We start from the raw sequence: 22723 nt of genomic DNA on the forward strand, positions 1-22723 counted from the left end.
TGTAATAACATGAGCACACATGTTCACTAAGGGTGTAACGATACGCATATTCAAATTGAAGCATTCGAAATGGGACTTTCAGTTCGGTACGTGTAACGGAGGCCAGCTAGTAGTGCTGTGCAGGTAAACCTCACTCCTCTGACCTCTAAAGGTGCTCTAGTGACGGTTGGTAGAGGTCATTGTAACGGGTATTAAACCTTAAAGGACCAAACAATTAAAATCAGAAGATTACTAAGAACGGGAAAGGAGGTAGTGGTGATGCTGAGTCGAAAGGGTAAGTTGCACAACGTATTGTATTATATTGTAACTGTATTATATACACACACAAAAGAAATAACAATAATATAAACACTAAGTAAAAATATACCCCGGGTGCACCCTTTATATGACGTTGTAAATTTTGTTAAATTCACAATTAAAACAAATAGATGAGAGTTCAAATAAATCAACAATTTCCAAATTCTTTTGTTACATGTAACCAAATAAAATTTTTCCAAATATATCAAGTTTCAAATCCAGGAAGGTCAAAATAAAATAAATGAACTATTTACTTTCAACTGTCTTTTGGGTACTCACAAAATGTCCTCCTCTCGAGTCAAAATGCATCCATCACGCTCAAATCAGCATATATCTACTCAATCCCTCGCCATCCTCGTGCTATAGACTTATATTTTTAACATTATATTGGTTTCAAAAGTTTTAACTAATGTATTTTCGCTATATTTACTTTATAATCACTCGGTTTTCCTTTCTGTCACGCTGTGTGTCTCTTCCGATGTTTCAGTAATATCCGCAACCACAAGGGGGCGGAGATGAGCATCCAGCGCTCTCATTTGCTGACCAAAGACTGCTGACAGCCTGACACCCAATCAGAGAATTATAACTCACATATACATGTTTTAACATTTTTTATACATTTTATTTTAATACTTATTTTAGCATCAACACTTTAACACTTTAATAATGATGATGAGGTGTATATTTATTTATTATTTTATCTGTTTTATCTAATTTTATTTGTCTTATCTATTTTATCAATCTTATCTGTTTTATCTACTCCCATTCATTATTTTATGGGGGTTACATCATGGTCTTTAGCCTCTTTGGTAGAACAACCGACTCCCATGCGGAAGGTCGCCGGTTTGATACCAGCTCGGAGTGGGTTGGGTGGCGTAGGACTGGCGGGGTTACATACGCATTACAAACCGAACGATTCGATTCAGACTAAAATTCATTCATTTTCTTGTCGGCTTAGTCCCTTTATTAATCCGGGGTATACAAATGTATACGTGCAGTGGGTGTGTACATAATTACAGATGTCCATGTGCAGTGGGTGTGTACAGTTTAAATAAGTGAATCAGTGCAATATGGTGCAATCAATTTATGCACATTTTAGATGCACACATGTTAAACAGTGCAGTGATTGTGAGAAGTTTAAGTTAGAGGAGAGTGGGGGGTGTATTGTGGGGGGCAAAAGAGCCAGTGAGGGGTAGAGATCAAGAAGGAGACAGCCGTGGGGAAAAGCTGTTCCTCACTCTGCTGGTTTTTGTCCGGGGGAACCTGAAGCGCCTGCCGGAAGGTGAAAGGTGTCCTTCAGAATACTGCGTGCTCGGCGCAGACGGTGTTTTCTCTGGATGTCCTCTATGGCTGGCAGAGTGGTCACTGTGATGCGTTTTCACTACCCGCTGCAGTGCCTTACGCTCAGCAACAGAGCAGCTTCCATACCAGACTGTGACGCAGTTGGTCAGGATGCTTTCTATTGTGTAGCGGCAGAAGTTCACCAAGACGGCTGATGAAAGCTGGTTCTTCTTCAGTTGCCTTAAGAAGAGAAGGCGCTGTCGAGCCTTCTTGACCAGGCTGGAGGTGTTGATGGTCCAGGAAAGGTCCTTAGAGATGTGGGTTAGTGGTCTGGTTGGGACCCGACCAGATTTCTGTGGAGCGGGAATAAATTTCAGAATAAAGCGGGGGAGCGGTCGGTAACGGGTTTAATTTGGGACGGGAGCGGGCCGTCTAGCAATAGCGATCCCGACTCCTGAGCGCGCACGCGTATGTATGTGTGTAAATGAAATAGCGCAATGTTGTGTCTAGCTTGTTTGTTGCTGTGTGTGTATGTGTGTATGTGTGCACGCGCAAATAAGAGGTGTGTGTGCGTGTGTGCGTGAGTATGTGTGTGTGTGTGCGCGAATGAGAGAGAGAGAGGGAGCTTTGCCTGTGTGTGTGTGTGTGTGTGTGTGTGTGTGTGTGTATGTGTGTATGTGTGTATGTGTGTGTTAGTGCGCGCGCGTGAATGAGAGAGAGAGAGAGAGAGAGAGAGAGCTTTGCCTGTGTGTCTGTGTGTCTGTGTGTGTGTGTGTATGTGTGTGTGTGTGTGTGTGTGTGTGTGTGTGTGTGTGTGTGTGTTAGTGCGCGCGCGTGAATGAGAGAGAGAGAGAGAGAGAGAGAGAGAGAGAGAGAGAGAGAGAGAGAGAGAGAGAGAGAGAGAGAGAGAGCTTTGCCTGTGTGTCTGTGTGTCTGTGTGTGTGTGTGTGTGTGTATGTGTGTGTATGTGTGTGTGTGTGTGTGTGTGTGTGTGTGTTAGTGCGCGTGCGTGAATGAGAGAGAGAGAGAGAGAGCTTTGTCTGTGTGTGTGTGCTTGGTGCTTATGTGTGTGTGTTTATACAGACAGCTTGTTATAGACTGTCTGGACTCTGTATAGCTGGGTGGTTTTCGGTTTTGTTCTCCCCTCGCTCTTTAGCGGGATCGGGCGTGGCTGGTAGAAAACGGGGCGGGTCGGGGCAGCGGGACAAAAAATTCTGAATGTAAGCAGGAGCGGTCGGTTCAGGCTAAAACCTGGCGGGTGCAGGCGGGATTCAAAATTTAGTCCCGCGCAGATCTCTAATGAGAGTCCCCAGGAATTTGAAGGATGAGACAGGCTCAACAGCCATCCCATTGATGAGGATGGGATCATGTGAGCCTGTTCGTCCCTTTCTGAAGTCCACAACGAGCTCCTTGGTCTTGAGCAGCACAATGAGCTCCATGCTTATTAGTTTATATTGGTCACGTGTGGGATATTGCGCTCTCTCGCTCTCGTTAACATGCTTAAATACCCATGCTATATGACAACATGAAAGCTGTTTAAGTCCTCGTGTATGAGATTTAAGGTTTGGGCCTCCGCTGAAGTCTATTCTGAAATGAAAGTGTCAGACTTTCTGTCATTCGCTAGGGTTTTTAATAGGGATGTAACGGTATCAGAATTTCACGGTATGATAATACCTCGGTATGAATGGCACAGTTTGGTATTTAATGAATAATTTACAGGAAAAACAAAACTAATGAAAAGACTCGAAAAAAGGGCCAAAAGTGTTTATTTACCTTAGCACTGAACATATCAATGACGCACAAATCAGCCATCTATCTGTAAGTTTCAAAACAGGAACTTCAATTTTTCAATTTTAATAACAAAAAACTATTAAACCATATAAATAAATTAAGTTTCAATTTAGTATTGTTGAAAACTCATCACATTCAACATTTAATCACTCACTCACTTAGATAGAGATGGGTTTTTTAGGGAAAATTATCATATAACTATAATCTGGTAAAAGCTGGGATCTCTGGGCATGTCCCCTGCAACAGAAAAAAAACCCTCTCATTTATGACTGAGGTTTCTGGGACAGAGAGATATGATTTAGCCCAGGTTGACAGCAGTGGGTAACGTTGTGCATTGTCTTTCCACCACTTGAGAGGACAAGCCATGAGTGAGGTAGAGGTCTCTTTGCGGTACAAGTCAATGTGTGCATCAATCTAACAAGTGTGCTGTGTTCTGCAGTCCCCATGACTGTTTTTAGTCGTATTCCCCCACTTATATTTCACCACAGTCTGGCAGTGCCTGCATACTGTTTTTTTCTTTGTCCGTCACCTTTTCTCCTTTTTCTTATCTTTTTAGAAAGAAACCGAAATGCTTCCACACATCCGATTTAAAAGCCGATTTAGGTTCGATCATTTCCAGCTCTTTTTCTTCCCCGCCACTAGCAGCACACTCCATTTCCGCATTACTGGATCTGTAGTGACAACAGACCGCAAAGGATGATGGCCACGCCTAGGCTGATGGGAATTGTAGTTCCCGCTACCTCCCGTTCGCTTCATTCGCTTAAGCAAACTTTTCTCAGAAATATAGTTTTATTGAGTCATGCGCCTACGGTAATATTGAAAAGAATTACTACTGCGGTATGACAGAATTTACAATATTGTTACATCCCTAGTTTTTAATGATGTCCGACTCGCATTGACAGGTGAAAATCCCATCTACGCTGCAGACACGAGAACACAGATGTGATTTATATCAGATAAATTTCCACATACGAACAAGGCCCGAATCTGAGTTGAGTAAATCAGAATCCACGTGATTTGTTCCTGCTTACACGTACATGGGACATATGTGATCTGTGCCACATGGCAGAAAAAAAACGGAATTGAGTCACTTGAACAGTGCAGTGTAAATGCGGCCTTAGTGTGTGTGTTCAATTGCATGCTTTAAATGCTTTATTATTAGTTTTGCTCTATAAGTACAGGCTGATTCGCCCGGGCTCATCTGCAAAGCTAAGCCCTGTAGCTTTCATAACCTTCCTGCTTCAATAGGAATTACTTCAAACTAGGAATGAGAAGTAGTTTTTTCACTTTGGTGAACATGAACTGTGGGACTGTGACAGCCGAGCGCTCCATCAGGAGATATCAAACAATCATCCGCCCTCAAGTGCTCCGGGATCCACGGAAAAAAACACAAATAAAATAGTTTTGTTTCAGGCTGCTTATGTGATCGCTGAACTGTATCGACCCAGAGGAGCATTTCAATTATCTTTCAAAGTGATTCCTCAGACATGGCCGCCATTTGCATATCGTCCAGAGCCATCTATAGAGTCAAAGCCGCTTAAAAAAAAAAGAGTGTGTGTGTGTTTGTATTTTTCTCCTCATCTGCTGTCAGGCGTAGAGGGAAATGCTGCTTCGCTCTTTGAGTTTTAAAAGCTCACCTGATTTTAAAAATGCTACAACACGTCCACATTATTCTCTAGTAAATATCCAGTTTTTCTTTTCATTATTCAACACTTTGCTGAATTATTGAAATGCAGGGGTATTTGCTTTGTCTTCTGTACACACCCATGGTACTGTTGGTTATTCATCTTCAAGGTGATGTTTCTTTTCTTCTTCATTGAAATGGGATCGAGGCGTGAAGGGATTTTGAGTTTGTCTCATGTTGTCCTGACGGATAAACATGTTTCCGTGCTTCAGGTCAGATCATTGAATTCATGTAAATTGGGCTGATTTATAGTCATCCGGGCTCTTGTTTTAACCTTGAGATTTCTTCTATCTGCCTTTTTTGTAAACTATACAGGAACTTTTTATGCTGTGGGGATTGATTTTATTAGTTAGCAATGGCAGATCTTCATAATTTAATTTTGTTGCTTTTTACTTTACTTTGCCTCAGATTCTATTTTTTTTTCTTTTTATACATAAAAAAAAAATAACTATAATTTTTTTATTTTACAGAACTACACTTTACCAACATTTAAAGCCCTTATGGATGAAAGAGGAAAAAAAGAAAAAAAGAAAAAAATGTCCATCCAACACAAAGTTTATTAACTGAATCTATGACATACCGTCACCTAAGAATTCTAAGGTTCTATCTGCGTTCTGAGATATTGTAACACAATCTCACGGCAATTCTAAACTTTTTCATTTAGTGGCTAATTCGTACAAATTCGTATGATCTGATTCGTACATTTTAGTACGATTTGCGTATCTCCCAATGACGGTTGGGTTTAGAGGTGGGGTTAGGTGCCACACCTCCTTTTTAAAATCGTACATTTTCTTACAACTGAACTCGTACGAATTCGTACGAATTAGCCACTAAACTGCAAAAACGTAAAATACTTACGTTTTCTCGTGAGATCAGGCTGGATATTGAGCTTCAAAGTTTTCGCATTCCATATAGCAGACAGTATGTGTGTAACAGTTCTCTTTCATACATTAACATGACAGAGACCCTAATTAGAGTAAAAAAAATGTGGTAAATAAAGATAAAACCTTCTAATTCTGAAAAGTCATTTTCCACTTGGAATTATACGGTTCTATTTGGCAGATCATCAATTGAAGCATTACTTTTCAAGAAATACAATCAAAAAATATCTAATTTGTGTTGTAACAATATGCTGATGCTTAAAAAAGTAGAAATAATCTTTTTTTGGCTTTCTATAACATTTATTTAACATTTATTTAACATTTTTTATGTATTTATTTTATTTAATTTGTAATATTTGTTTCTTGTGCAAATTAAGCATACAATGTTGTGTAGATCTGACAATTTGATCCTTTGTTTTTATTGACGTTTACATTTGCATTCAGCAACTGCTCACAATAAACGCCAGCCTGTCAGAAATCACGCTACAGAAAAACACAGCATGTCATGTGACTTAACTAAAGCATATCATTGACTACTCTAAGGTCTTCTCTTTCCAACACAAAAAATTAATGTTGGTCCTTAAGAAACAGTAGCATGGAAATTAGCACAAGTGTCATGTTGCCATATGGTTACACCGTGCAGTAGAGTGTTAAGGTAAGTAGTTGCAAACAAACAAATTAAGTTGAACATTACCAAATTTTATGTTTAAATTCAGCCAACACAAATAATTTGCAAACACCTACCTTAAAAATGAGTAAATCCAATGAATAATATTTTCAGTTTGAAGCCTAATCTGACTCTCGTTGTCAAAAGATGCAAATTAACTCACTCGTAACTATAAAAGTTCTGTTCTGAACTGCGGATATTTTACAGAAGACCTTTTCAAGCTCCACACAAACCCCAAACTCTTTTCTCTCAGCCCTCTTTGAACATCATCTATGTGCTTGTGCTTTAAAGAAATCACAAACCAATACATCAGTAGCGCTCAAAGTCAAGCCTGTGGGCCAAATCCAGCCCCCCGTGAGCTTATCAGCGGCCCCCTACCACAATCCAAGCCCCTTTTGAGAATTCAGAGGCCTTTTCTCCATCTGCACTGCAAGAAAGAATCTCCAGACAATGCAGAAAAATAATGCAGCAATTCTGAATCAAAGCGTCTCAATGCATGCATGTAGCGTTCTGTCAAAACAACTAATACCAATGCAGGGCTATTGGAGATATGTGCTCAGGGCTACATTTTCGAGAGCTGAGAATTTTTTCCCAGGGGCTAGATTTTTATGCAGTTTTTGTTTTCACAAATAGAGGGCGGCGTGTACATTTTTGACAAGCGGCAACCTCCCGCTCTCCCTCAGGAAGCCAATACGGAAGTAACTAAAACTGCAATTCATCCGAAATTCCGCTAGTCCTGGCCGCTCCTGGCTCCAAAACAGAGCAAATTTCAATTGAGCCCACTGTTAGAATGGCCAACTTTACAGCAGAAAAAAAGGTGTTTACAGCCTGGTACAAAAAAAGATTTTGGTTAATACAGCTAATATTACCCTTCATGACAACTGTGAGGGGGTTGAATTTTTTTATAACTCATCCGTTTCCTTTATATTAAGTTTGCATAATTAAGGGAGTGGCCACTTGAGTGACAGTTAGGTCTTGCTGGTCACGTCACCTCAGCTGAATCCTGCAGATTAGCGACTGAACTACATATTTATCGTATTTCTGTGTTGTTTTATGAGGCTTTACACAATCAACTGCCTTTTGGACTTGTTTCTCACAATTATTAGATGGCATGGCATGCTGAGGGCACTTAATTGTGCTCACAAACCATTCACGTGGCCTCCGTTTCCCATGTGAGTAAAGTTATATACCTATATACCATCTCTGTACATGTATTTGTTTTATTTAATATCATTTATCGTTTATATTTATATTTAGAGCTGTAATGCACTCCAGAATCTGTCAGATTGATTAGCTGTAGGCTCTAGAACAGTCATCTGAAGCGTTGTCATACAGTGTTCTGCTGGAGTTCATCAATAGTCTTACAGTAACTAACACAGACTATATCTGAAGTGTTTGTAAGTAATTTGCGTGTTCCTCCTGTTGAAAAACGTCATAAGAACAATGTTTAGTGGCTCAATGTATTACAGCAGTGTTTTTAAAAGTCTAAACACTTTATTGATATAGTGTACAACCAAGCACAAGTGGTCAGAATACAAACAAGTCACAGGTGATAAAGCATTAAGCGTTCTCCCAAAGTAAAGTTCGTCTGAACCAGGTCCAAGCAAAATGCTAGCAGGTATCTGTAGCTCCGCTCACTCTCCGCCTCTTTGCCCTTGTTTGGTATCCCGCCGTGGGTTTGATGACGCGTGACCAAAACGGCGACGGTTGGCCGCGCCTACTTGTGGCTTCTTTTGCGCTCTTCAGAAACCTATGGGTGACGTCACGGATACTACGTCCATATATTTTACAGTCTATGATTTTTGACAATCTCAAATGCTGTATGGGGCACGTTTTTTCTTATGTTCACCAGAGGCCACTGAGTACATTTCCGGGCATATTACCATCATTCTAGTGTACATCCATGAGAGGAACTGGTCTGCTTGCAGTAGTGCATAATAAATCAGCTTGATATCAACTGACCCACACACTTCCTTCCCTAAACCCAACCAATAGTGTTTTCAAAAGCAACCTAAAAGAGAAAAGCAAATGTTTTTTCCACAGTTTAACACTGCTGTTTTGGGGTTTTGTTTTACCTTGTTTCTGGAAACGTCCTTCGCTGGACTCGAACCCCAGTCACACTCTTAGGCTGTACTCACACTAGGTACAGTTGCCTCGAACCGGGCCAAAGCACGCTTGTCCCCCCTCCCGTCTCCCCCGACGGCCCGCGCTCACACAATATCGGGCCTCTGCACGCTTACGTCATGGCTGCTGCTCTGTTCAGTGAGAAGCACTCACTATGGCAAGCCTTTTTAGCATTTAAATCTTTGTTCTGACTAGATATCTCTAATTATATTTTGACTAGTCATAATTATAATTCCACTACTCAGAATGACAATTAGAGATATCTGCAATTACTATTGTAGTACGAAATCAGATTGGAGATATCTGCAAATATGTTATGACTCACTAGTCATATTCCTCCATTGACTTCCATTAAAAAATATTTGCAGATATCTCTTAATGAGTTTTGATTAGTCACAATTGTAATTAGAGATATCTCCAAATGAATTTTGACTATATAGACTATTATACTATATCGAGATATCTCTAAAAACAATTGTGACTAGTCAAAACTCATTTAGAGATATCTGCAAATATTTTTCAATGGAAGTCAATGGAGGAATATGACTAGTCAGTCATAATATATTTGCAGATATCTCCAATCTGACTAGTCTGATTATAATTATGACAAGTCAAAATATAATTAGAGATATCTCTAAATATATTTATGGATAGTCAGAACAAGGTTTAAATGCTAAAACGGCTTGCCATACGCTCTCACTCAGCAGCACAGTGGAGATTCCTCTATTATATCGTTTGAGTCGTTTGTTATGCATTGACATGCAGTCAAATATTTCGCCAAACAGTCCTTAGGGATGCGGGGACACGCAGTCAGATATTTCACCGAACAGATCTGCCACTTTTGGCGCTCATAAACAATCATAAAGTCCTCATGCTGCAGGAATGAGGAGGTCTGCTGAAGGCGCGCAGCTGACGTGCAGTGAGGGGTTTGCGTCTTTAATAAACTACGGCAGTTTGCGTTCACTGAACAGTAAGAATGATTAATAAATCCATATGAAACAGCCCCTTAAAAGTCACGTCTCGCTTTCAGTTTCAGGCTTTGGCACGTTTTGCACTCACACACAAGCGTACCGCGCCAAAGCCCAAGTGATCCGCGCTCAGGCACACCTCTTCCAACCGGGCCAGGGCCGGCCAAGTGAACCGTGCTTGAGCCCGATTCAGCGCACTCACACTTCTCAAACGATCCGGGAAACGGGCCTGGGCACGGTACAGATGGCATAGTGTGAGTAGGCCCTTAACTATCGCCGTACATGGTGATGTACGTTGTTTTACACACAAAAAGCAGCATACACTCAAAAAATTATTTTGCTGCTTGCTCAAATCACTTATTTAAAATGAGGTAAACCAACACAATTCTTGAGTTTTTTTTTTTTTTAATAACCTGAGGTATGTTTCCAAAAACCATCATTTGCTAACTAAGGTTGCAAGTTCGGTCATTACAAACATAGTTTGTTGATTTTGTGTTTCCCAAATCCATTGTTACAATGAACATTCGCAAGCTGCATCGCAAACTTGTACGCTTGCAACAACACCTCTAAAGCTTTAGTTAGAATCATAGTTCCTGGCTGTGTTCTATTCCTACTTATCCCCCCCCCTATGCCCTATTCCTACAATTCAGTTTCAGTGATCTTCTTATTGACAATTGCATTCCCTTCGTAGTACACTTTGAAATCATTCGTCATTTTAAATGCAGCCGTGGCTCATGGTAAAAGCTATAGGTGACCTATGTAATGCGGAATCTATGTGAAGTCTCCAAATCTCATGAAAACTAAATTATATAGGTTACATTAATGGTTTTAATTTATAGTAGCCTAGGGTATTTATTAAGAATATTTCTGCAGGTAATTGAATGAGTCAACGTTGAAAAAAAACCCCCAAAAAACAATAGACTCATTCATTCATTCATTCATTCATTTTCTTTTCGGCTTAGTCCCTCTATTAATCAGGGGTCGCCACAGCAGAATGAACTGCCAACTTATCCAGCATGTTTTATGCAGCAGAAGCCCTTCCAGCTGCAACTTATCACCGAGAAACCTAATAGACTCTACATATATAATTGTATTATTATTATTATTATTATTATTAAGGAGGATATTGTTTTTTTATTTCTTAGTAAATAGTGTACAATAAGTTGATGATTAACGTGGTGATTTATATATGAAATTAAAATACATGTCAGCTTTTTGCACTTTAGCATAGATTATTGAATGTTCTCAATAATATTTGTAAAGGAAACAGGCCCGATATGTGCCGTTTATTTTAATATATTAATATATATATATATATATATATATATATATATATATATATATATATATATATATATATATATATATATATATATATATGTGTGTGTGTGTGTGTGTGTGTTTGTATATATATATATATATATATATATATATATATATATATATATATATATATATATATATTTAAATGCATGTGAATGTGTGTGTATTTGCACAAAAAAAAAGTTATGGAGATTTTTTTCTAAAAAAGTAGTTACTCCACCCCGTTTAGAGCATTATTATGGAAATTTTACATTATAACCAATGTGGTTAAAATGATGGATCTGCTACAGAGAAACTACGGTTTTGGGAAACACTTGTCACCACATTGTTTTCCCAAACAATGGGTCGTACTGTGATAGTTCAGCCACAAGTTGTTGTCGTTGCTTGGGAAACGCATCCCTGATTGTTTTATGTTCAATCAACTTACATTTGTAAAACAATTAGGACAACATCAAGTAAGCGTGTGAAACCCAGCATTTTTACGGTGTATATTTCTCGGTTCTCAAAAATTTTGCCCTGGGCACATATTCCCAATGAGCCTAGTCTAACTAATCTGATCACTTTGAAAATACCATCCATACTCCACTGATGCATATTCCTACTCTCTTAAAAATAGCAAGGGAAACTTATTCTTTGTGCAAAAGCCAAGGGTGAGCTTGAACTGCTTTGGGAAGATGGCTCTTTAGTTTCAATAGCTCACCATGCAGAAACTGATTTAATAAGGCAGTGATGTGAGAAATGTAACTACCTTTGGAGAAAAGCTCTGTTTACTTGAGTTCATATATTCACTTATTGCAACTGTGGCCCTCGGGATGGGATCCCTGATAAAGTAACATTTATGTCATGTTTGCAAAAGACTTTAACATTCAGACGCTATTAAGGAATAATGTTTTCATAATGGAAACATTAGCAAAACAATATTGTTGTTTCTGGGAAGAAACTATGAGACACTGTCATGAGTGTTCATCATTTCAAAGATCTATTAAAGGTCATTTCAGCCAGCAGCTAGCTCTCTGCAACTCTCACATGGTCGCCCACTGGAGATAAGCAAGGATGTACCCGGTCAGTACCTGGATGGGAGATAGGAAAGCTAGATGGGAAAGCACATGGGAAAAGCTAGATGCCAGAAGGGGTGTTAGTGAGGCCAGCAGGGGGCTTCAACCTACAGTCTGTGTGGGTCCTAATGCCCCAGTATATTGATAGGGACTCTATACTGCTCAGTGATGAGATGAGATGTTAAACCGAGGTCCTGACAAAAATCTCAAGTTGTCCTTCAAAAATAGATTCGGGGTTTAATCCTGGCATCCTGGCCAAATTTGCCGACTGGCCTGTCCATCATAGCCTATTAACCATCCCCATGTCATAATTGGCTTCATCACACTGAACTGAGCTAAACTGAACTGAACTGAACTTAAACACTAAAAACTGAACTACACTGTTCCAGTTACTATGACCATTTATGTGAAGCTGCTTTGACACAATCTACATTGTAAAAGCGCTATACAAATAAAGCTGAATTGAATTGAATTGAAAATCACTCTGTCTCCTCTACAACAATCAGCTGGTGTGTGGTGTGCGGTCTGACGCAATACGGCCACCATCATGTCATCCAAGTGGATGCTGCATACTGGTAGTGGATGAGGAGATTCCCCTCATTGTGTAAAGCACTTTGAGTGTCTAAAATTAAAGCACTATATAAGGGTGCTTTCACATCTGTAGTTCACTGTATCTGGTCCGGATCAAGGGCAATACATGATACATTGTTGCATTTTCTGCCGTCTTTGGGTTATTTTCACACCACACTGCTGGCTTTGATCCAAACAAGTTGAAAAGAACCAAAATGCAGTCATCTGACAAAATCCACATCTCTCATTGGCCAGATGTTGTTGAAAATATTTCCTAAACTGCTTATCAATTGGTCAGAATTCACGTGCGGGAAAATGCCAATGAACTCCCGCAAGTAAAGAGAAAGACACAAAATGTCGCTTTTTACTATGGGGGGACGACTGCGCTGGCTGATTGTATTCCTGCTTAAGACAAACTATACATTTCGAGAATTAAGCGCGGCCGCGGCAGGAAAACAATGTTTTAATGCATCGCACATCACTTCAGGAGGAGGCGTGAATTCATTTAGCTAAACTGCGACATGCTCATCTTGCGGAAATATTACCAACGATCCATCAGGTAATGTTTTCCCCTCTCTCTCTCTCTCTGTTGGTAAAGCGCTGTCAACAAATATTTTTCCTCCATATCCCATAATGCACAGCGCATCAGCCTACGGCAGCTGGATTAGTCCAAAAGGTGCAGTACTTATTGCGGTTGGTTCTGTTTTAGTTCGGATCATATTCTCACAACAAACAAACCGCTCCAGGGTTCGTTTGAAACAGTACCGAGACCACCTCTTCAAGCTGGTCTCGGTTTGCTTTTTTGGTCTGATTTTGGTGCGCACTCGAATACGATTGCTGCATTCACAAGAGGAAAAACTAACTCTAGCGCATTAATAATAAGGCAGTTGTGACATCATAATCATTATTATTATTATTGTTATTATTATTTCTTGATTGAGTTTTCAAACATTAAAAAAAACTTGAAGTATTTATAAACATCGGAAAGAACTTTAAAAATGGAAACAAATGTTCTTAGATGATACCATACATATTCATTCATTCATTTTCTTGTCGGCTTAGTCCCTTTATTAATCCGGGGTCGCCACAGCGGAATGAACCGCCAACTTATCCAGCAAGTTTTTACTTAGCGGATGCCCTTCCAGCCGCAACCCATCTCTGGGAAAAATTCACACACACACTCATACACTACGGACAACTTAGCCTACCCAATTCTGCTGTACCTCATGTCTTTGGGCTGTGGGGGGAAAACAGAGCACCTGGAGGAAACCCACGCGAAGGCAGGGAGAACATGCAAACTCCACACAGAAACGCCAACTGAGCCAAGGTTCGAACCAGCGGCCTTCTTGCTGTGAGGCGGCAGCACTACCTACTGCGCCACTGCCTCGCCCTACCATACATATGACATGTATATTCATGCATACTCTAAAAATGCTGGGTCATAAACCAACAACTGGTCAAATATGGACAAACCCAATGTTTATGTCCAGTCTCTAGATTATGCTTATTTTACCAAATATGACCATGCCTTGATTTTTAATGATTTAATTAGGAGAATAAGATCTGATGCAGTGGAGACAGAATGAATATTGTGTCTGACTCCATCATGAGCTTGGAGGACTGCATCCATACATCTCTGCACTGACTCACTGATTAATAAATTCATCTGGAATGACAAGGAAAGCGTTCTTGCAGGACTCCCAGAGTTCATCAAGATCCTTTGAATTCATCTTTAATTCCTCCTCCATCTCACCCCAGACATGCTCTATGATGTTAATGTCTGGTGACTGAACTGGCCAATCCTGGAGCACCTTGCCCTTCCTTGCTTGCTTTCGGGAGCTTTGATGTGGAGGCAAAAGCATGAGAAGTAGTGCTGAGATTGATGACAAGACTCACAGCAGCATCTTTTTTGTTAAACTTCTGTTGCTCATGAACATAAGATTTCACCCGTTGACTAAATGATTGCATGAACATGAATTGATTTGCCTGATTCCTAACCTAGAATGGTCTTCAGCAGTCACCGGCTGATATGGCGTCTGGCAGTTCATTATAAAGATCATTGGCTCCTCGCTTTGCAATTAATCACATCAGCGCCTAATTACAATACTAATTGATGTGTAAAACCACGACTCATTTCACTCATAGGCGGCCTTATAGGATTGCCAATAGTTTAAATTAATCATATTATATTCTGAATTCAAGACTTCATGTAGTCTTTACCAATGAGACAGAAGCACACTGTGTTCATTTGCATAATGAAGTCAGTTTATAAATATGTGATCAGCAGCAGAATTTACAGTGTTTTAAAAGTAGTAATACATTTTTATTACATGACTTACATTTATTATATTTCAGCTGCCAATTCTAAGGTACTTGCTCTGTTAGTATATTTTATATTTATCATAAACCATAATATAAGCATATGAATTTTTTAGATGCTCTGTTAAAATAGTTAGGTTAAAAATACTGCAACATATAACCCAACTATAGGTTATTATAGCACCTTCCCAACTATGGGTTATTTTGATTAAATGTTTTTTTTTTTTCATTCTGGTATTACACTGTAAAAAAAAAAAAACTAATTTTACAGAAAATATCCCTAAATTTTTTACAGTAATATTTGTAATTTAAAATTATATGTAGAACTTAGTAAAATGACAAACAATCTATCTAAATTCACAGTTTGACTTTCATTTTAGGTACTTTATCATTAAAGACACATTACTGACATTTTTGTTTTTTTGTTTTTGTTTTTACAGGGAAATTACAGTATTATTTATACAGTGTTTTTCTGTTATTTTAAATTATATTCAAAAATCCAAAAAAATTACAAACAATATCTGTAAATTAACAGCTTGACTGTTATTTTATGTATTATATAAGTAATGACAAATTACAGCAATTTGTCTGTTTTATACAATAAAATTGCCGTATTATTTACACAGTGTTTTTTCAGTGTTTTATGAAGTACATTCAAAATTACGTAAAATTAAAGTAATAAATTGTAACTAATTGCTCTGTAAAAAAAAAAAAAAATTGTAAAAAAAAATTTCAAATGACTGGCAGCTACGGCTGCCAAACAAAAACCATAAAATCATGGTAAAATGTCTTCGTTGAAATAAAGTGCAAAAAATAATAAATCTACAGATATTTTCATCAAAATGTTTACAGAGAAACACTTTTATTTTACAGACTTTTCCTAGATTATTATGATCAAATCTGTTCAATAAAGTTAAACACTAAGTGCGTTCACATGCACCTGTTCCGGATTCCGCTGATTGCACACACACAGTCGGAGGATCGTTATGAACAGATTACATGCACTTTAAAAGCAGCATAGACCAATTGCTTATACTTGTTATACTGTTACTGTAAACATTATGACGCGTTTCTCTTCTTTTGCCTTGGTTTGTTTGTTAATTGTTTACGTTGTTTGCTGCCGGGACTGACCATTTGCCTGTTTTTTTGACCATGACTCTGGATTCCCTGCATAATGTTACATTTGTTTGCCCCAGTGTTGACTGTTGCTTGCCTGACCATCTCTGTGAAATAAACCTGCATTTGGATCTGCACTCCTTTGTCAGCGTCCCCTTCATGTTACACTTCCATTTCATTTAAGATCTGTAACTGAATCATTCCATATAACTTAAACCTCTACTTGATTTACATAAACACTATTCAATAAAATTTAACAAGTGTAATTTTAAAGTTGTAAGAATTTTAATCAGTTGTATCTCGTTTGTTGTTTTTTCCCAAAATTTTTGATCCAAAATAAAACTGTTAAATTACGATCATGAGCATGTCTTGGCATTTTATTAAAGGTGTTTAATCGTAATGATTTAGTGAAAATTCTTTTAAATAACATTGTTTTCTCTTGAACTTTGTGCAGTCACTTTATTGATGGTGTTTGATCATAATAATCTAGGAAAAGTCTGTATAATAACAGTGTTTCTTTGTAAACTCTTAGTGTGTAACTTTATTGAACGGATTTGATCGTAATAATCTAGAAAAAGTCAGTAAAATAAAAGTATTACACTTTAACACTATAACATTTTAATGAAAATATCTGTAGATTTATTATTTTTTGCACTTTATTTCAACAAAGACATTTTACCGTAATTTTATGGATTTGTTTGCCAGCCGTTTCTTACAGTGTACTATTGCTACTATTAGTAGTACTACTATTAATTTTATTATTATGGCTGAGTAAATAAATAGCATACAAAATATTGAAAATGCTTTATTGCTGTTTCATTTTAGTTCCAGACACTTTTGTTAAAATAAATTCAAGAATCACAAACAATAAAGAACAAATTCTTTCTTATGCAGTAAGAAAACGTAAACAGTCAGTCAATCAATTAAAATTGACTACTACTACTAATAATATGAGTTAAACAATCTATCTAGAGTTATTCTAAAATACATGGTATGCTGATATATATTTTCCCTTGCCCGAATCTTCTACATCTGTATTATAAATACATGGACAAAAAGTCCTCCATCAAGAGAGCAGAAATGTGATAGACGTTCAGGTTGGCTTGGGATTTTTTCAGCTCACCTATTTTCAGACCAGAATGATTAAAAGTTTACGAATCAGGTGAAGCGGCTGAAAACCCAGCGGAGCCTGTGATCTTATGGAGAATTGATTTCCATATTAGTCAGCATTAGGGTTCACAGACTTTTTTGGTCATATTACAATTCTCTTTCGTGACTCCAGTTCATTCTAAAAACGTAGCCCCGCAGACGTTTCTGGAGACCGAGATTGACGTTGCCGGAGGTATGTATGGCTGCATTTTGTTTTTTCAAGCGAACGCTATGGGGCGGTGTGACTCCGCTCCTCTTTGCGCTCTCCGGCTGGGCTCACCTTCGTGTGGTTTCCCACTCCAACCAGTTTGTTCGGTTAGCTTGTCGCGTTACGTGGGCAGAGCGGAGGCCCGGAGGAGGAGGAGCTGGCCGCGGCATATGACCGGGTTCGAATCCGGGGAAGAGCGGTTCCAGAAATCAGGCAAGACAAAAAACAGAATCCAAAAAACAAAGCGAACAAGTTAATGGGGCGAGATAGTGGCGAAATCCAAAAACACGGTCAAAATCGGACGATGGCTTTTCCTTTTCTGGACGGCTTGGGTTTAGGGAAGGAGTAGGAGGGTGGCTGGGTCGGCCGATTGGCCAGCCGCCCAGTCAATCATTTAGTCAGTCAGTCAGTCAGTCAGTCGGACAGACAGTCACTCAACAGCGGCCTCAGGGGCTTTTTATGCGAGAACAGTGCGGACGCGAACGGTGAGTGCTCGCGAAAATCATGCACGGCGGCCTCTGGCGGATTCGCGAAAACAAACACTGCACAAATACGTTCCTCCCGGGACATTTTACGCAGTCTCCAGAAACATCCGCAGGCCTACATATCCAGAATAAGCCTGCGTTGCTCTCTCGCTATACATTCATTGTTCAGCTTATTAGTCTACATGCTGAGGATTAGTCTTCTGTTGCCAGAGTAAAACAATGACGCCAAAAAGATGCTTGTGTTTATATTCTGTAATGCATCTGAGCTAATCTACTCACTAACAATAATACTAACACTAATGGACGGCGTTTTCATTATGTAATCCTAACTAAGTTTAATAACAATATGACAAACTACTTATTGCTAGTTCATTAAAGTAAAGTTAATTCATTAACTAAAGAAACCTTATTTAAAGGGGACTGTATTAGGCCCCCTTTTTACATGTAAAATTGTCTCTAATGGCCGTAGAGCAGGGATCATCAAACTTGTTCATGGAGGGCCAGTGTCCTGCAGATTTTAGCTCCAACTCTTATTAAAGACAGGTATACTTGAAATGTGTTTTGGGCACCACACTGAAAAAAAGTGTTGCATGCAAAACTGTTGCATACAGTTTATTTGTGTGAATTTAAACGAACAAATTAAATTAAATAATGTTCAACTTAATTTGTTTGTTTAAATTCAACACAATTAAACTGTTTCCAACCACTTAACGAAAAAAAATTGAGTAAATCCAAGGAATCAATCATTTTTTTCAGTGCAGACCTCCAGAAACGAGATTGGTGACCCCTGCCCTTGAGTGAGTTTGTGAAGTTACAGCTTAAAATACCAAGCAAATAATGTTTTACAACTCTTAGAAACTGACCTTTTTTATCCAAATTATGCCGTTTTGATGACTGCCGCTTTAAATGTAAATGAAATTGTGCTGCTTTTAGCTAATACATGGCTATATATCATATTATATAACATATCAATATATTATTATATATATTATTATTATATGGCTATATTATTATTATATAACATATCAATTATTGATCAATTATAGTTTGATCAATTATTTGATCAATTATTTGAACGTGTACATATTTGTACTTGATAAGTTAAATATTTACATTTGTTAACTTTTTGCTCTATATTTTGCATGTTGCATACGCTCACCGGCCACTTTATTAGGTACACCTTACTAGTACTGGGTTGGACCCCTTTTGCCTTTACAACTGCCTTAATGCTTAATGGCATAGATTCAACTATGTTTCTTTCTGACGTTCCTCCAAACTTATATAAAATACACTCACTGCCCACTTTATTAGGTACATACTGACATGATAGCATCATGCAGTTGCTGCAGATTTGTCGGCTGCACATCCATGATGCGAATCTCCCATTCCACCACATCCTAAGAGTGCTCTATTGGATTGAGTTCTGGTGACTGTGGAGGCCATTTAAGTACAGTTAAACCATTGTCATGTTCAAGAAACCGGTCTGAGATGATTCGCGCTTTATGACATGGTGCGTTCTCCTGCTGGAAGTAGCCATCAGACGATGTGTACACTGTGATCATCAAGGGATGGACATGGTCAGCAACAATACTCAGGTAGGCTGTGGCAAAGACATGATGCTCAATTGGTACTAATGGACCCAAAGTGTGCCAAGAACATCTCCCCCACACCATTACACCACCACCACCAGCCTGACCTGTTGATACAAGGAAGGATGAATCCATGCTTTCATGTTGTTGATGCCAAATTCTGATGATACCATCCGAATGTGTCAGCAGAAATGGAGACTCATCAGAGCAGTCAACGTTTCTCCAATCTTCTATTGTCCAGTTTTGGTGAGCCTGTGTGAATTGTAGCCTCAGTTTTCTGTTCTTAGCTGACAGGAGTGGCAGCCGGTGTGGTCTTCTGCTGCTGTAGCCCATCAGTCTCAAGGTTGGACGTGTTGAGTGTTCAGAGATGCTCTTCTGCAGACCTCGGTTGTAACGAGTGCTTATTTGAGTTACTGTTGCTTTTATATAATCTGGAACCAGTCTGGCCATTCTCCTCTGACCTCTGGCATCAACAAGGCATTTGCGCCCACAGAACTGCCGCTCACTGGATATTTCCTCTTTTTCAGACCATTCTCTCTTAGTCCTAGAGATGGTTTTGCGTGAAAACCCCAGTAGATCAGCAGTTTCTGAAATACTCAGACCAGCCCATCTAGCATCAACAACCTTGAAACATTCAAAGTCACCTAAATCACCTTTCTTCCCCATTCTGATGCTCGGTTTAAACTGTAGCAGATCGTCTTGACCATGTCTACATGCCTAAATGCTCTGAGTTGCTGATATGATTGGCTGATTAGAAATGTGCTTCATCGAGCAGTTGTACCTAATAAATTGGCCGGTGAGTGTAAATGCACGAGCAAAGAGCTCAAAAAACAAAATGTGAGTCAAAACAAGGGTTTGTGACCTACAGACCTTTACATCAGTGCTTTGATAAGAATGATTTCCAAAATTACCGCGCATCGCAGAGCGCATAATGACAGAGAATGAGATCACCCTGAGACTGCGATTAGAGGAACCTTGATGAGATGATAGAAGACAAATTCAATCTTAATTAACAGAGGCCTCTTCATTAGCTCCATTAGTCCTTTTTCTTTAGTTTCCAGCTCATTTTGAGATTTGCTCAAACAGTTCGGATATTCTGCTCTGTAATTACATCAACTAGAGGCATTTCTGTATTTTGCACACTATAATTTCAGCTTCAAAAAGTATCCAGTATTTTATTTTTATTACAAACATGTGTTCTCCCAGTGTGATTATCCCAGTTAATGACATGCATTATCGAGTATATGTTAGAGTGAAAACCTTACAAAAAGTGAACGCTCAAGTCAGCGCCACATTTTCATGCTAATTGTGTTATGCTAATCCAGGCGTCGTCTCCAAACAAACATGTTATGTGCATTTTCATTGTAAAGCTCGGCAATGTGAAAACACATTACTCTCTTTCGGTATGAATGGATTTCAGCGAACTCTCGTGTGTAATTGCTGTAGTGTAATGTAATGTAATTATTAATATGCAGGCTTTTGTTGTCATCGTGCATAGGAAAATGAAACGCGTGATGGTAATGATCTCTCACGAGCTACTTCAAAAAACTCTGTAATTAAAACTGCATATATTTTCATGCATTTTAAAAAATAACTCAAGAGGTCTGTTACCACTACATAGTTTAATACATTATTGTAACTTAAAAATTCTAAAATGCTGATTAAAGCATCAGATTAATGTCATTTTTCCTGTTTAGAATTTAACTGAACCGTTATTTGTCATTTATAAGGGATTTATAAAGCATGAATAGTCCTCACTTTAGATTAGGTCACAAAACTGCATGAAGTTGAGTTAATAAAGCATTTATTAACATATTAGTTGACTATTAATATATGCCTGAATAATAAGACATATAAACGTTGATTTTAATAGTTTATTAATCATTTACTAACTCATTCTGAATGATCCTTAAAACCCTCAACTACTCTTAAATACAACTGGTTTGTAAATAATGTGATATTTAATTTAGTAATAAAAAATTAATCATTTACTAAGTATGAAAATACAATTATTAAGCACATTTTAAATGTGGTTATAAGTCAAGAATAGAGCATTTGTAGCTGCAGTTATAAACTGTTTACTAACGTTTATTAATGTAGAGTTAATGCTTAACGGATAATGAATTCACTATTTGCTAATGCTTAATTAATGATTTATAGTGTGTAGTTATTATAAAGTGTTACCGTTATTTTCTGCGTCATCATGTGGTCTAAGGCCCTGTTTACACTGCCAGTTAAATGTGACCCAATTCCGATTTTTTGCTCATATGTGACACAAATCAGATATGTTTTATGACCATGTAAACACGAAAAAAAACGCATGCATTCAGATGTTCAGAGATCAGTTTCAGACCACTGAAGGTTAAACCCATCACAGGGTTTAACAATAAGGACTGCCCGGTGGCCCAGGGCCAGCGTGAAAGACACTCGGGACAGTAGACAGGATTGTTACTGGCCCCTATCGTCCAGTAAAGTTGAGCACATTTTTTTATTTTTTATTTTTTGTAACCTGGTAACAACCAGTACAGCGAAAAGATGGCAACATGGCGGCAAAATTAAACAATGAGGCTAAAAGAAAACGTCTGTTTCTAAAGTCTCAGAAGCAGACAATTACATGGGAACAAAATTAAGAAACTAAAAAAAAAAAAAAAAAAAAAACAGTTGTCAGTTTGGCAAGCCATTTTTATACAAATTATTTAGAATTGCATTAAAATACCAGCACATTTTTCATACTGCTCTTTCATTTGCATAAAATCTAGAATTTTGCTGATTATACATTTATTAACATATTTAAAATGTTTAAATTCTAGATTCACAGGCATAATTTTGCCAGTATTTAAAATATGTGGCTAAGAAATAGCTATTAACTTTTTAGTTTTTTTTTGGTGGGGCCAGTGTAAATTATGGCAGGGCAAGTAAAAATCTCAACCAATGGCCCGATCGGACCCGTTTAAAAAATCCTTAGCGTTGAACCCTGCATCAGAATATTAACAAAAATATTTGTTGCAGGATTTTGTTGTGTGACATTTTGTGTTACCGTTAGACTGCCAGGTAGTGTTTACATGACCACTTTACAGCTAATCTGAGCAAAACAATCAAGCAGCGCAGATCTAGAATCAGTCTCAATTACAATGCCATCATCTTCCTATAGACATGCCGTCTAAACAATGTATGCAGGGAAACTGACAGGCTGTGCTTTTCTGTTATTTTTACCCT

The 22723-nt window shown here is 38.3% G+C and overlaps 1 protein-coding gene and 1 long non-coding RNA gene across 2 annotated transcripts in view; one reads left to right on the plus strand and one right to left on the minus strand.

The window, feature by feature from the left end:
• Window positions 1-22723, minus strand: part of slc12a5a (solute carrier family 12 member 5a) — a 2560186-nt gene that overhangs the window by 2399030 nt on the left and 138433 nt on the right. The gene's annotated exons all lie outside the window — the stretch shown is intronic.
• On the plus strand, window positions 353-5559 carry LOC147843697 (uncharacterized). Its single transcript, XR_015494411.1, has 3 exons — window positions 353-1761; window positions 1815-2162; window positions 2476-5559. It is a non-coding gene; the product is annotated as an uncharacterized LOC147843697 (long non-coding RNA).

This window comes from Danio rerio, chromosome 6 (genome assembly GCF_052040795.2).
Source record: "Danio rerio strain M-AB ecotype USA chromosome 6, GRCz13ab, whole genome shotgun sequence".
NCBI classification, from domain to species: domain Eukaryota; kingdom Metazoa; phylum Chordata; class Actinopteri; order Cypriniformes; family Danionidae; genus Danio; species Danio rerio.